The sequence below is a fragment of the Rhipicephalus sanguineus genome, chromosome 4, assembly GCF_013339695.2.
Source record: "Rhipicephalus sanguineus isolate Rsan-2018 chromosome 4, BIME_Rsan_1.4, whole genome shotgun sequence".
Taxonomy (NCBI): domain Eukaryota; kingdom Metazoa; phylum Arthropoda; class Arachnida; order Ixodida; family Ixodidae; genus Rhipicephalus; species Rhipicephalus sanguineus.
This window is the reverse complement of record NC_051179.1, coordinates 97836576-97849176: the sequence shown is the minus strand read 5'-3', so window position 1 is coordinate 97849176 and position 12601 is coordinate 97836576. Positions and strand designations below refer to the sequence as shown.

General features: G+C 44.4%; 1 long non-coding RNA gene across 1 annotated transcript; it reads left to right on the top strand.

Moving 5' to 3' along the window:
* Positions 1–498: 498 nt before the first annotated feature.
* Positions 499–11961, top strand: LOC119390460 (uncharacterized). The gene is made up of 6 exons (XR_005183321.2): positions 499–1149; positions 2150–3702; positions 5085–5215; positions 6982–7199; positions 9637–9838; positions 11836–11961. It is a non-coding gene; the product is annotated as an uncharacterized LOC119390460 (long non-coding RNA).
* Positions 11962–12601: the final 640 nt, after the last annotated feature.

The window sequence follows — 12601 nt, the reverse complement described above, 5'->3', positions numbered from 1 at the left end:
TACCTGTGAAGCATCTAGAGCAGCAGACGATTCTTTCTTCTGGCTCCACACAATCTGTAGGGGAACTTTGACGATGTAGTCGGTTCTAAATAGAACCGAAAGCGCCGTTTCTGAGGCGGGACCGACCACCACGACGGGGCCATGGGTGCGCGGGGGCCCAGGGCCGTCACTTCAACAGCTGCGCTGTAGTGAAAGAACTGCGATCTACGATCATCACATTGTAATTCACCACGTCGTACACACGCCGTTGTTAAACCCCGCCGCCGAGCTGCTTTGGTGGCGAAGTCGGTTAGCACTCAGTGCGGCAGTTCGAGGTGCTGAACGTCGTGGGTTCGAAACCGCGCATTGTAGTTTTTTTTTTTTTTAGTGTTTTCGTTTCTAGTTTTGAAACATTGCGTCAAGATTATCATGACTTCTCCGAAGGAACCGTAACTTTACTTTTTAAAAGAAAACCAAGCGGAAGGCTGCTGCAGCAGTACACTGTAGCTGCAACCGTACTCAAGACGCGATACATTGTTTCATTGCATCGCATATGAATGGGACGCTGACATGACATTTCCGACCACTGATTTATTACGTTGAGAACGCACTCTAGCAATAAACACTTGAAAAAATAGCGACAATCCTCAGAACGCCGTTGATATAGCATGTTTTATAGAAACAGTTTCGGTTTCGATCGAAACCGGGACTGGTAGTATAAAAGCTGTGATAATATAATAAATTATTAGCAGCGATTTGAGGTTTGTGATCACTTTATTTGTGAATTAGAGCTCCTAAACTTTCAACAAAAGCAACAAAGTTAATGGTTGAAGAAGATATCATGCCACTACGCCTTTAGTTAGCGGCAAAACATTCATTTTAACGCCACTGCTAGCAACACTGGCATTGTTTTTTTTTATTCCGCCGAGGATTTTCCGTGCGTGAACGATCGCCCGTTTGTGAAAAGTTAGTGCGACGCAGTGTTTCGTCTACGTAAGATACCACTTTCACAAGAACAAAAAGGTTATAAGTGCGAAGAGCGTGCCGTGCGGTGGTTTAACTGCAAGGACGTTGACGACTTCACCCCTGGGGATGTCTTCAGTGCTTACTGGGAGCGGCGATGAGAAGACCAAAGTCGGCTCTACGACACCGTGCTTCTGCATATGACAGGTGATGTAAAATTCTTCATTACATGGGGCACACATTCTGTGCGTATGTTTAAAATCTCTTCTTGCACGTGCGGAGTCGAAGAAGAGCTTAAACTTCAATCTGGCTGCGCATGTTCAACTTTTTCCCCCCACACTCGCCTTTGTGCTGAACCACGCCGTTATAACTCCATGTCATGTCCCAGCGCTGGCCGACCGCTATCTACATGTAGCCTATTTACTATTCTGTAGTATGTAGTACTTTACGCCGAGCTGCCGTCGCCGCGTGAGTGTGTACCAGCGAATGCTATGCCTCGCACAGTGTTGAAATCCTGAGTTACGGCAATATTATAGATTTAACGTTAATTGCTACCGTGGAACCATGATTTGCACAGATTTTTTTTAAATCCACGATGTGAATCTGTGATAGTATACAGGTGACTACCGCAGTTCTTTGCCACGTGGTATTTTCGAAATGCATGAATCTAGACGGGTGCGAGCAAGTGATGCTCTCTTATGCGCTGCAGCATAGTGCTCAGGCTTCAGGAAGAGGCCGAAACAAGCGTGCGGCCTGGGAAGCTCGAAGCTTACCAGCTTATACATTTTTTTAGCGAAATCTTTGTCAACATGGCATTACACCCATCTTCACTAACCAGAGGTCGTGCTCTTGAATTCGTGTATTCTTCATGATGCTGGTTGTATTGCTGTGAGGCCTTGCTCAGTGCTTTAAGATTGATCTTCAGGGCATAGCTTGACGGTGGTCCTGGTGGAAGCTTTCCCACATGTATTTATGCAAATGTGTGCTAATCATCATAATTACTTTCTGATAAGTGTGACTTAATTGTCATATTGCACTACTGCTAGTTGGAATCATAAGTGTATAAACAAAATTGTTTATTTTTCAGTCACAATTGTCACATAGTGCATGGTTCCCATTGCATGTTTGCATAGTTTTGTGTGACTGTGTTGGCTTGTATTGTCAACTGACTTATTTATCGATTATGACGTGTCACTTTTATTCACAGTCCAAAGAAGAAATGGACCAATGTTTCAATGCATACGGAACAAAAAAAAAAGAGATACGCCGACCAGCCCAAACAAACATTTATGACGTCTCGGCTTTCAGCACGCAGGCCTTGATCGCAATGAATGCATCACCAGAAGTGCTTCGTTTAAATGGGCTTGAGTAATCACTGCAAAGGCTGTGCGTAGATGGGGTTTCGATTTCCGTCGTTAAGATTAACTCTCTTGCAAGTGGTCTGTATGATAAGTGATTCTATACGTCGCCGAGATGCTGCCATATTTTCTATTGTGACGATTTTTGCGTTGTCTCAATCAATCTTGTGGTCATTCATCACGGCGTGTTCAGCTAAAGCGTTGTTGTGGACGCTCTTATTTTTTGTCACGAGCGTGCTGCTGCAGACGCTTCTTGTAGTTTCCTGACTCTCCGATGTAAACACTTTTGCAGTCTGCCAAGGTATCTAGTAAACTACACTGGGGAATTGCTCCCTGGGCAGGCGGTCCTTCACTCTTACAAGTTGATGGCGCATCTTTTTGGGTGAAATGTGTGCCACATACATGTCATACTCACGTCGGACATGTGCCAAACATTCGCTTGTTGCAGAAATATGCGTTACAGGGGCTCGCTTCGTAGACGCGGGGGCCAGCAGGGAGGAGGTGCGTCAAGGTGTCATTGTCATGACAGCTGAATTTCACCTCTGTGCACTCCGCTTTCAACAAGAGGGCTGTTGTCACCACGCTGCTGCAGCGTGCCAAAAGATTGGGCTCAAAGCCACATGATGCAGGCATGCAAAGGTACGGGATGACCTCGCTCACTGTAGATACCCTAGGCACTTTACCAGTGCAATAGACTGTCAACTGTCATGACGGGTACACACTTACGCGCCTGCTTCCTGCTGGCCCCCGTACCGTATATTTCTTGAACAAACTAATGTTTGGCACATGTCCTACGTGAGTACGACATGCACATGGCACAGATTCCACCCGAAAGTTCGTGCCATCAACTTATGAGAGTGAAGGATCACCTGCCCAGGGAGCGTTTCCCCAGTGTAGTTTACTAGGTACCTTGAGCAGACTGCAAGGGTGTTCACATCTGAGTCAGGAAACTGCAAGAAGCGTATGCAACAGTATGCCTGTGATGCAAGTAATACAAGCATTCGCAACAAAGCTTCAGCAGAGCACGCCGTGATGAATGACTACAAGATTGATTGGACCAACGCAAGAATCGTCACAACAGAAAAAGTGACAGCATCTTGGCTACATATGGAATCGTTTATCATGCAGACCACTTCTAAAAGAGTTAACCTTAACAACAGAAATCTAAACGTGATCAATGTGAGGTCTTTGCAGCAATTTCTCAAACCTATTCAAATGAACCGCTTCTGCTGATGCATTCATTGTTGCAAGGCTTCCGTGCTCAAAGCCGAAACATGATAACCGTTTGTTTGGTCTGGTCGGCATCTCTTTTTGTTTCAAATGTACGGTGCCAGCCACACGGGATTCCTTCACGCTGCCGACTTCCATGTCAACACAAAGAGTGCAGAAACCGCAACAGAAGGTGAGGTAATGGGAAAGCTGTATATCTTCTTTTGCTTCGAAAGCTTTTCAGATACAGCGCCCTAGCATCCTTGGTTCTTACATAACTCATATTATTTATTTATTTATTTTCAATACTGCTGCTCTCAGCTGAGAGTGTAGCATCTGGAATACTGTACTCTATGTCAATAGTTTCTTGCTGCACTGGGGAAGCCGCAGGATTCATTTGCGGGCAGAAATGCCAAATGTTCCTAAATATGCATTAATTTATGCCATGTCATCAGCTCAACGTCTGCTTGCCATGTTGTCTGTGCCTCCTATGTGCTTAGTGAATTGACACAGCAAATATTTGGCATTTTAACCATAAACTGTGTTTACATGAACGTGGCAGTAGGGCCTTGCTTCACACATACATTTTCTCAGCAGTTTCCTGCAGCTTCCTTAGATTTTAAGTAAGGACAAACACTTTGCACACAAGCGTAAAAAGACATCGAAACACATGAGCATAAAGGTATATGCTAGCGCAATTATATGTTGTGACACCAGGTGCCCTCTTTTTCAGAGGGCTCTAAAATGCACTTTGGCACACGCCTGGCAGTCTCATAACGTCTTGCATTCGCCTTCACAACTTGATGCCTTTCATGTCCTGCACAACAGGATTGCGTTTCTTCAAAATCAGTCACATTTGTGCGCCATGAATGGGAAGCATGGAGTGATGTTTTGTCTTCTGTATCTGGACCCGTGTGGATGGCGCCAGCCAAAAATGGCAAAAATAAGGAAAACCTGTGCCACTCACACAATATTTCATCCATGTGAATACAAACTTTTAAGCATTTTTTAATTAGCACTTATCGTCTACTAGTGAAGTGTTGCCAGCTGAAGTGTGCAAGCTTCTCCATGTCTTGACACCACCACCCTTCATGTGCTTCTTGTGTCACTGATCATGGACACCTAATTTTCAGATGCTGTCACCATTGCCAAATTTTACGAAACATTAAGATCACAGTGGCGCATCCCAGTTGAGAAAGGTTTGAGGGCTTTCACAGCAGGTGCCATGCCACTTTGAGGCTGTGTTGTTGCCATGCTGAATGATTCTTTAAAGTACATTTGACTACTGAAACCTCATATTAATTTCAGAGTTCATTGAAAGTGGCATGGTTGAGATGTCCGCCAAGAACCGAATCCTGGTTAGGGAACGAGAGTGCGATGCGAACACTGCCCGATTACGCTGTGGCGCCCAAGACTTGAAGGCGAAGGTCAAGCGTTCTCCAAGTGTTTTTAAGCATTGTTGGTAGGGTGAGATAGTAAACAGATAATAATAAGAAAATCCTAATAAATTACTTAGGTTGCTTTGCAGAAACTGTGTGGGAGCAGAGCTAAGCCATTTTCTGAATACCCATGCAGGCCACTTGCCACTTCGTTGCAAAGGAGACTCCTGAGGAGGCGTTTTGTGGATGACACGGCCTGTTCGAGCCTTCCATTGTGGGATGAACAGTTATTCCCATCATTAGAGCCTTCACCAAATGAGATTGGAGGTGTGTACTGCTTTCTTTTTCGCTCTAAGTATTATTCCAACCTGTAGTTATAGTACCAACGAAGGTTAGTAGGCACTTAACGTTCGTTACATATATGGTGCGAGCGACGCAGTGAATGTATCTCATTTCCCCAAATGCCGACTACACTTTCTAGTGTACTCTTTAAATATCAGAACCTCACACTGTACTCGTCTACAGTGTCGATGGACGTTGATTACAAATGCATCTGTGAATCATAGACCGCTCCTGCACTTCATGGGCAACCGAGTTGTATTTTTTTTTCATTTATGCCATAAGGCGCACTGGCGCCAAAAAAAAATAAATAAAAGCTAGGTGACGCTTTTGAGCCGCTCAGCTGGTCCAGCAGTGGGACAGATGAAAATCGTCGGGAGGCCGTCGCAACTAAACACTGAAGTTCGTTATTGAATTGCGCAGTAACATGTTGCACCTTACCAAATTCACTGTGTCGAAGTCCTGGCATGGCGCAAGCAGAAAGCTACAGCACGAGGCCCGTGCGCTCGTCGCGGCGGCTGCTGCGGCATACACACTTTTCCCATAAGCGCTTGCGCGTCGGTTGGTGGCGCTCGTGTGCTTGAAAAAGGTCTATTGCTTTTAAAGGTCATAGTGGCTAAGCGCAATTGGCAAGCACAAGAGTGTTCATAACACCAAATGCTCCACTGGAAAGGTATCTCTTGCAATTCAATACGTCACGTTCATATCAGTACATAAAAAGTAATCGTTGAATAAATGTGAATTCAGTGTTCCAGCACATGCTGCTCATGATAGTACGTCGTATACAACACAATAATGCATGCCGATACCGTCGTGCTGTACCCTCGTACTATGCCGCTAAACTGCTACATCTGATATGCATCCACATGGTAATACCTGCGCTGACTGTGTTATTCCTTTCACATTTCATGTGTAGAGATACATGCAGGGTTGTTCAGATATATGCAGTATTTATGATTTAAGAATGCGGTTGTACGTTCTTTTCGAGTCATGCTCCCCCGGCGCCAATGAGCAGCGGGCGACCAAACAGCCGACTTGCTCGACGCTTGCACACATTTCCCATAGTGCCTGCGAGGCATTCTGGGATTGCTTGAAAAGGTCTATTGAGTAGCTGTGAAAAATTCATTCAGTGGTCTTCCTGTATCATAACAGCACTATTTTTTTCTGTGTTCATTTGTAGGTGCCATGGGTCCTCGAACAGTAACATATATAAATGGGTGCAGACATCCTATCCTATTGCATGCTTTCACAGTAATGCAGCAGCTTAGTCTTGAAGTAGTGCGTGTGTGCAGCTGTGGTAAAATTTTGTTTTGGTTACAGTTCAGTACCACTAATGATGTGCATATTTGCTGCTCCGACCACTTATGTCACAAGCGGTCTATGCTGTAATGTCTCTGCCAAAGTGGTCATCTTTAACAGTATGCGGCACAGTGCAAAGTTATTGAATATAAATTTGATGTAGAAGTGGTTGAATTCATTCAAAGCTCACTGTCGTGCTTTTTTTTTTATCTCACTTGCCTCAGTCTAGCAAAAGCACGTGTATCCATGGCACCTACAGAATCTAAACAAATGTTTGGAACATAGGTGCAACACTGAGCAAACATTGGCATCATTTTCTGAACAGTTGCTGACGTGGCAAAATATTTTCTTTGCACTCTTACATTTACAGGTACAATAATAACTTTTCTAACTTACTAAATGGTGGAGCCTGAATTCTAACAGTTTAGCATTTGTTGATTTTGCTCCATGAACAGGTTCAGCACAGTGTTGCTACGGCAGCATCCACTGCGCCTGCTACTGAGTCTGCTGCCACCTCATATCCTGCAGCCACACCAACTAAATGTGCTGCCTCTTCTGGTCCTGCAGCCTTAGCAGTCACACTGCTTTCTACCTCTGATGCTGACATGTCGCAGTGTTCGTTCAACAAGGATGAACAGCTAAGATAATCAAGGATCCACAAGGAGTATTATAGGTGCGTAGCCTATCATGATAATAACTAGTAACAAGAGTGCTTATTTGGGCCAGTCTGTACATGTCCATAAGAAATGAGAAACAGCATGAACCACAGGATGACAGGACAGAGATGAACTAAGCGCTGTTCTGTTCGGACTACGTTTACAGTGCAAGTATGTCAGTGCTAAGTCCATATCTATGCTTTTGTCTTGTGGCTCGCGCTGTTGCTTGTTTTCTTTGAGCTAGTAACAAGATGTGGACTTGAGCTAGTCGGTAAATAGCTGCGTGCGAAGGCATAGGATGTGTTTGCGTCTTGTTTCTTTTGCAATAACTAGTCTTGTGCCGAGTTTCAGCTTACCTAACCAAGCAACAATGAATGTGTGGGTGCAGAGTATGTTAATTGCCAGTTCTTGCACAGTCAGTCTGCATGTGGCCTGATAATCACGTTGTCTCGACAAAACCCTAAAAAATAATGCTGCTGTGGTAAGAGCGACAACAATGCAAAAAAAATTGTAAGAGGTGCTGGTAGTAACCTTTGCTAGCTAGTGCTGCATGAGTTATGCTGATAATCTGTGCCCAGCCTTTACCGAAAGGTATACTTCAGCTTTCAGAAGCTGAACTTACTTTTCGAGGATGGCTTATCTTTCTATTCAAAAGGAACATCATGTGAGCTACTGCATTCACAATGCGTGCGGCGATCTGGGTCAACACAAGCTAGATTGTGTTGCCACTGTAGTCATCATTCACCGTGGTCATGAAGCGATACAATGCTGAATTGTAGCTTAAAATCTGTGCGGAGGCTTTGATACTCATTCGGTAACTGATCAGCACTTGCTGGAATGAGGGCATTGTGTGTGTGAGGGCACATTCAAAGTGCAGCTGCAGCACGGCACCCTGAAATATTTCTTAATCCACAGCAGCTTCTGCCACGCTTGTGACATAGCGTGAACGTTACAAGGAGTCGAAATGAAATTACTGCTCGCCGCAACCGATGCAGACAAACCGCATTGTTGCTGTTGACACACTCATTATGGTGATTACTCTTTGTGAATGCATGCCGGCAATGGGTACCGAATAAGAATGAAGCTACTGTTTGCCACAAGAGATGATACTATTTACGCATTCGTAGACGGTCATTGCTCAATTTTGAAGACGCGCAGTCAGTACATACAACAGGCATCAAAAACCTTCAGGTGGTGGCCTTAGAACCTCCAAGCAACCCCTGTAAATCCCTTGCTGGGCCAGTGAACACAGTCCATCATGTTTTCTTTCGTGTATTTTGCCAATTATGAAAGCTGTACTTGTGTTTTTCAAACTTTAACTCTTTCCCAATTACTTTTATAGATAGCAATTCTGAGAGCCCATTCTCACTTCTTAGCAAAAGAAAAGCATTTTTTTCCTGTTTAAAAGCTGGCTAAGAAATGGCGAGGCCTTTAACGATACTGAGTGCATCACTTTGCAGTTTTTATCATTTATGTACTATTTGACAACTTTCAATTGCACAAGCCATTTTGATAATAATTTTCTCACAGCACTTGAAGCACAAAAATCTGAGAATATATATACGTAATGGGACTGCTTATTTTGACTGTTGACTAATATGTATGTTGCATTCAGTGTTCACCAAACACTGAAATGTGCAGTGTGATAAACTATAAGGTGTACCTCGCAAGGCATTATTAACTGGTCAATTATAATAGAGCTGAAACCTGGGAGAATATGCAAGTGAAACTTAAGAAATTATACGATTTAGGGGAATAAATACTATGTGGCTAATGCAAGTGAAACTTAGAAAATATACGATTTAGGAGAACAAATAATAATTCATTCTAAAAAGACAGGGCGTGCAAAGACGGACACAAGAAAGAATTCAGGACACCACAAACGCCGACTAACAACTGAGGAGACGCGCAACGGCGGAAAAGAAAGAAGGCACGAAAACTTATCAGCGCATGCTCATGCAACAGGCGAACCTATCAATCTGGCACGCGTGGGGGTCTACGTGGAAGTAACTGTTAAGGCATTTGAACTGTTCTGTCTTTTTAGAATGAATACTTACCAACTAACTCCGCTCTCTGTTAATTCTAAATAATAATAATGTGGCTAATGCTGCACTGTTATCATTTACTACTTCCATGTTGACATAGAGGTAGTTTCAATATTATTTTCAAGCTTGCACTTGGCACAGTAGAGCCCCACTGTTATGTTCCTCGCTGCGTTTTCCTGGCTGGTATCGTTTTTCGCCGGTCCCAGCATAGCTTCCATAGGGTCCAATATATTGGGAATCCCATTACATCCTTCAGTCCCTTCAAAAATGTATCAGCAGGGTTCTCTGTATGTGTTTCAGTTCAATGTGTAGTTCAGACTTTTGAAATTCAGCTCGTTGTTATTGTCGTTGGGATGAATTAAACAGTGCTGTTTGCTAAAGAAATAATTTTTTGTTTGTATCTGTGCAGGTTGACCTGCCTAACGGTGGGACGCTCTCAAGGACCACCTCGAGAAAGGACTTCCATTTGGTTCAGCAGTCCACCATCGCAATATGGTGGACAGATGCCCACGCGCATAGGAGCTTCACGGGAACGAACCGTTTTGCAGCAGCAGGCGCCCAGAAGCCTGCACATCGGCCATTGTCCCCACATAAAGTGGGAGCATAGAGAGGTCAGCAAGAAAGCTTGCGCATTTCAGTAGCGTGCATGTTTTCTGTCATGCATGCATGTCGTTTTATAACCTGGTACCAGTTCGGCGACTTCAGTGCCCTATTTCTGAGCACAGCTGCAAGTTATATTTCCAGTCACAGAATGTACATGCCTAATGGTTGAAATGCTGAAATGCTTGTCTACTTCAAGCAATACTGCAAGTTGGCTCAGTTGGAACATATTCATCTTCACGGATTCGCGCAAGCACACGGAGACAAAGAAGAGATACACAACGACGAGCGCAATCTAACAACTGGTTTATTTTTTCGCAAATCTTCACTTAACAACCCTCCGATCGGTGCGATCTAGTAAAAAAAACTCGTCAAAAGCGCACATGGCACAGCTCGTGATCACGTGCCTTAACGTACATATGACGACAGCAAAAATTCTTTCTCAAGCAAGGCAACAGAGGGGTGGCTAACACACTTTTCTTTTTGCTTGTCTGTGTAAAAGGCCTCCACTTTCTCCCTTGAAGTTTGATTGCGATGCCTGTATTCAATGATGGTGCTACTAAAACAAGGGGTGCATGCGCACTCATTGCAATGCAGCGCTAAATGTGTGTTACGGCGGCCTTTCAGACTCGACATATGTTCCCTTAGCCTTGTGTTTATACATCTGCCAGTCTGCCCTACGTACACATGACCACACGTCAAAGGAATATTGTACACTACATTGTTTGCACATTTAACAAACTGCTGCTTCTTGGTACACATTTAACAAACTTAGTAGTGATTCCTTACGTACACGGGCTATCTCACAGAATAAAAAAAGGTAGCTGGAAATTACAAAGTTAAGGTGGTGGGTGTTTTTGGCCAAGAACAAAATCGGAGGTGTGTGTGCTTTGGTTGACCAGAAATGTGAGAAACTGAAAAGTGTACAGGATAAACACAAGCACCAGTTTGTTAAATGTGCAAACAATGTAGTGTACAATATTCCTTTGACGTGTGCTCATGTGTACGTAGGGCAGACTGGCAGATGTATAAACACGAGGCTAAGGGAACATATGTAGAGTCTGAAAGGTCGCCCTAACACACGTTTAGCGTTGCATTGCAATGAGTGCGCATGCACGCCTTGTTTAGTAGCACCACCATTGAATACAAGCAACGCAATCAAACTTCGGGGAGGATAGTGGAGGCCTTTTAGATTGACAAGCAAAAAGAAAAATGTGTTAGCCACCTTTCTGTTGCTTTGCTTGAGAAAGAAATCTTGCTGTTGTCATCTGTATGATAAGGCATGTGATCACGAGCTGTGCCATGTGCGCTTTTGACGAGTTTTTAGGCCAGATCGCGCAGATCGGAGGGGTGTCAAGTGAAGGTTTTCGAAAAAATAAACCAGTTGTTAGATTGCGCTCGTCGTTGCGTATCTCTTCCTTGTCTCCTTGTGCTTGTGCGAATCCGTGAAGGTTGTCTGCTTGCTTTTGCAAGTATCTGCACATTAAAATAATTTGATATAGTTGAAATCTTGATGGCATCTGTTGCATGTTCTTCTTTGTCCGGAGTTTTTTGAGGAAGGAAAACCTGAACTGTGGTATTATCCGTCATAGTACCGACATTTGTGGCGTGCGAGCCTTCCCGAAGTTCAATAAAAGCATTAAACCTGAGCATTCCAGCTTTGTAAGGAATCATGGTGAAAATTTGTTGCAATGGTAGTCCTACATTTAAAAATTAGCCCCTCAGTTTGTATGTTAGGCTGTATGACGAGCACGTAGCAGGTTATTTACTGAAGAGCGCGTAGCAGACGTATGAAGAGCACGTAGCAAACGTATATTTTCTGCTAGTGTTACCTAAGTGGGTCTTAATCAGCTACCGTAGTTCATTGATAGGCATTTCTCAATGAACGAAAATGGATCTGTGTTCCGTCATTTTTCTTTGCCTAAAAAGGCAGAGCACAAATCTGCAACAACCATAGTGAACTTAAATCATCAAATTAGGGAAATCCTGTAATGAATTGTTCTTGCAGTCTCTTCCAGGCACTACAGTGCTGCCCAAAGCCTTTCGGAAGAGGAAGCGAAACAGGCCGCCCAGAACACCAGGCTTTTGGCTGTCCCAGAAGACAACCAAGTTGAGGCGAGGGCAGCAAAAATAAACAGAGAAGTCATTTTCATTTCCAAACTACTGTGTATGGCTTATGTTTTCGCCCGTGGCCATGTAAACATGCATGTTTTCATTCACAATGCATTTAAGGAAAGGCAATTACACCTGGACCCGTCGTGCAAAAACACACCAGCCCGGTTCTTGCCAAAACACGCCAGTCCGGGTCTCAACAAAACACGCCAGCCCGGTTCTTGCAAAAACACACCAGTCCGGTTCACACCAAAAACCGGTCGTATACACCAGACCCGGGACACCCGCCAGAAACCGTGTCTGAATTCCCGCTCTGGTGGGAACGGGAAAAACACACCAGACACGGCCTGGTGGATTTTTCGACTGGGTGGCAGTGGTGGATCACTGCTGCCATCCTCAGTACGAAGCGCAGAATCACGAAATGGCGCGTCCCTGTATGGGTCGAAACCTATTTCTCGGCTCATTCGGCGCAGCCGCTCTTCGAGGTCGGGGTCCATTCTGACCAACTTACTGAACTGCCGTGAAACAGAACAGCCGCTGGCTCGGCGATCAGCCGAGCCAGCGGCCCAGCGCCTGACCCACCTGTGGCTACTGCGCTGGCTTCGACTTACCGTAAGTAGACGACGCGATGGCACGCAAGTGTTCTCGTACGTCACATCGTG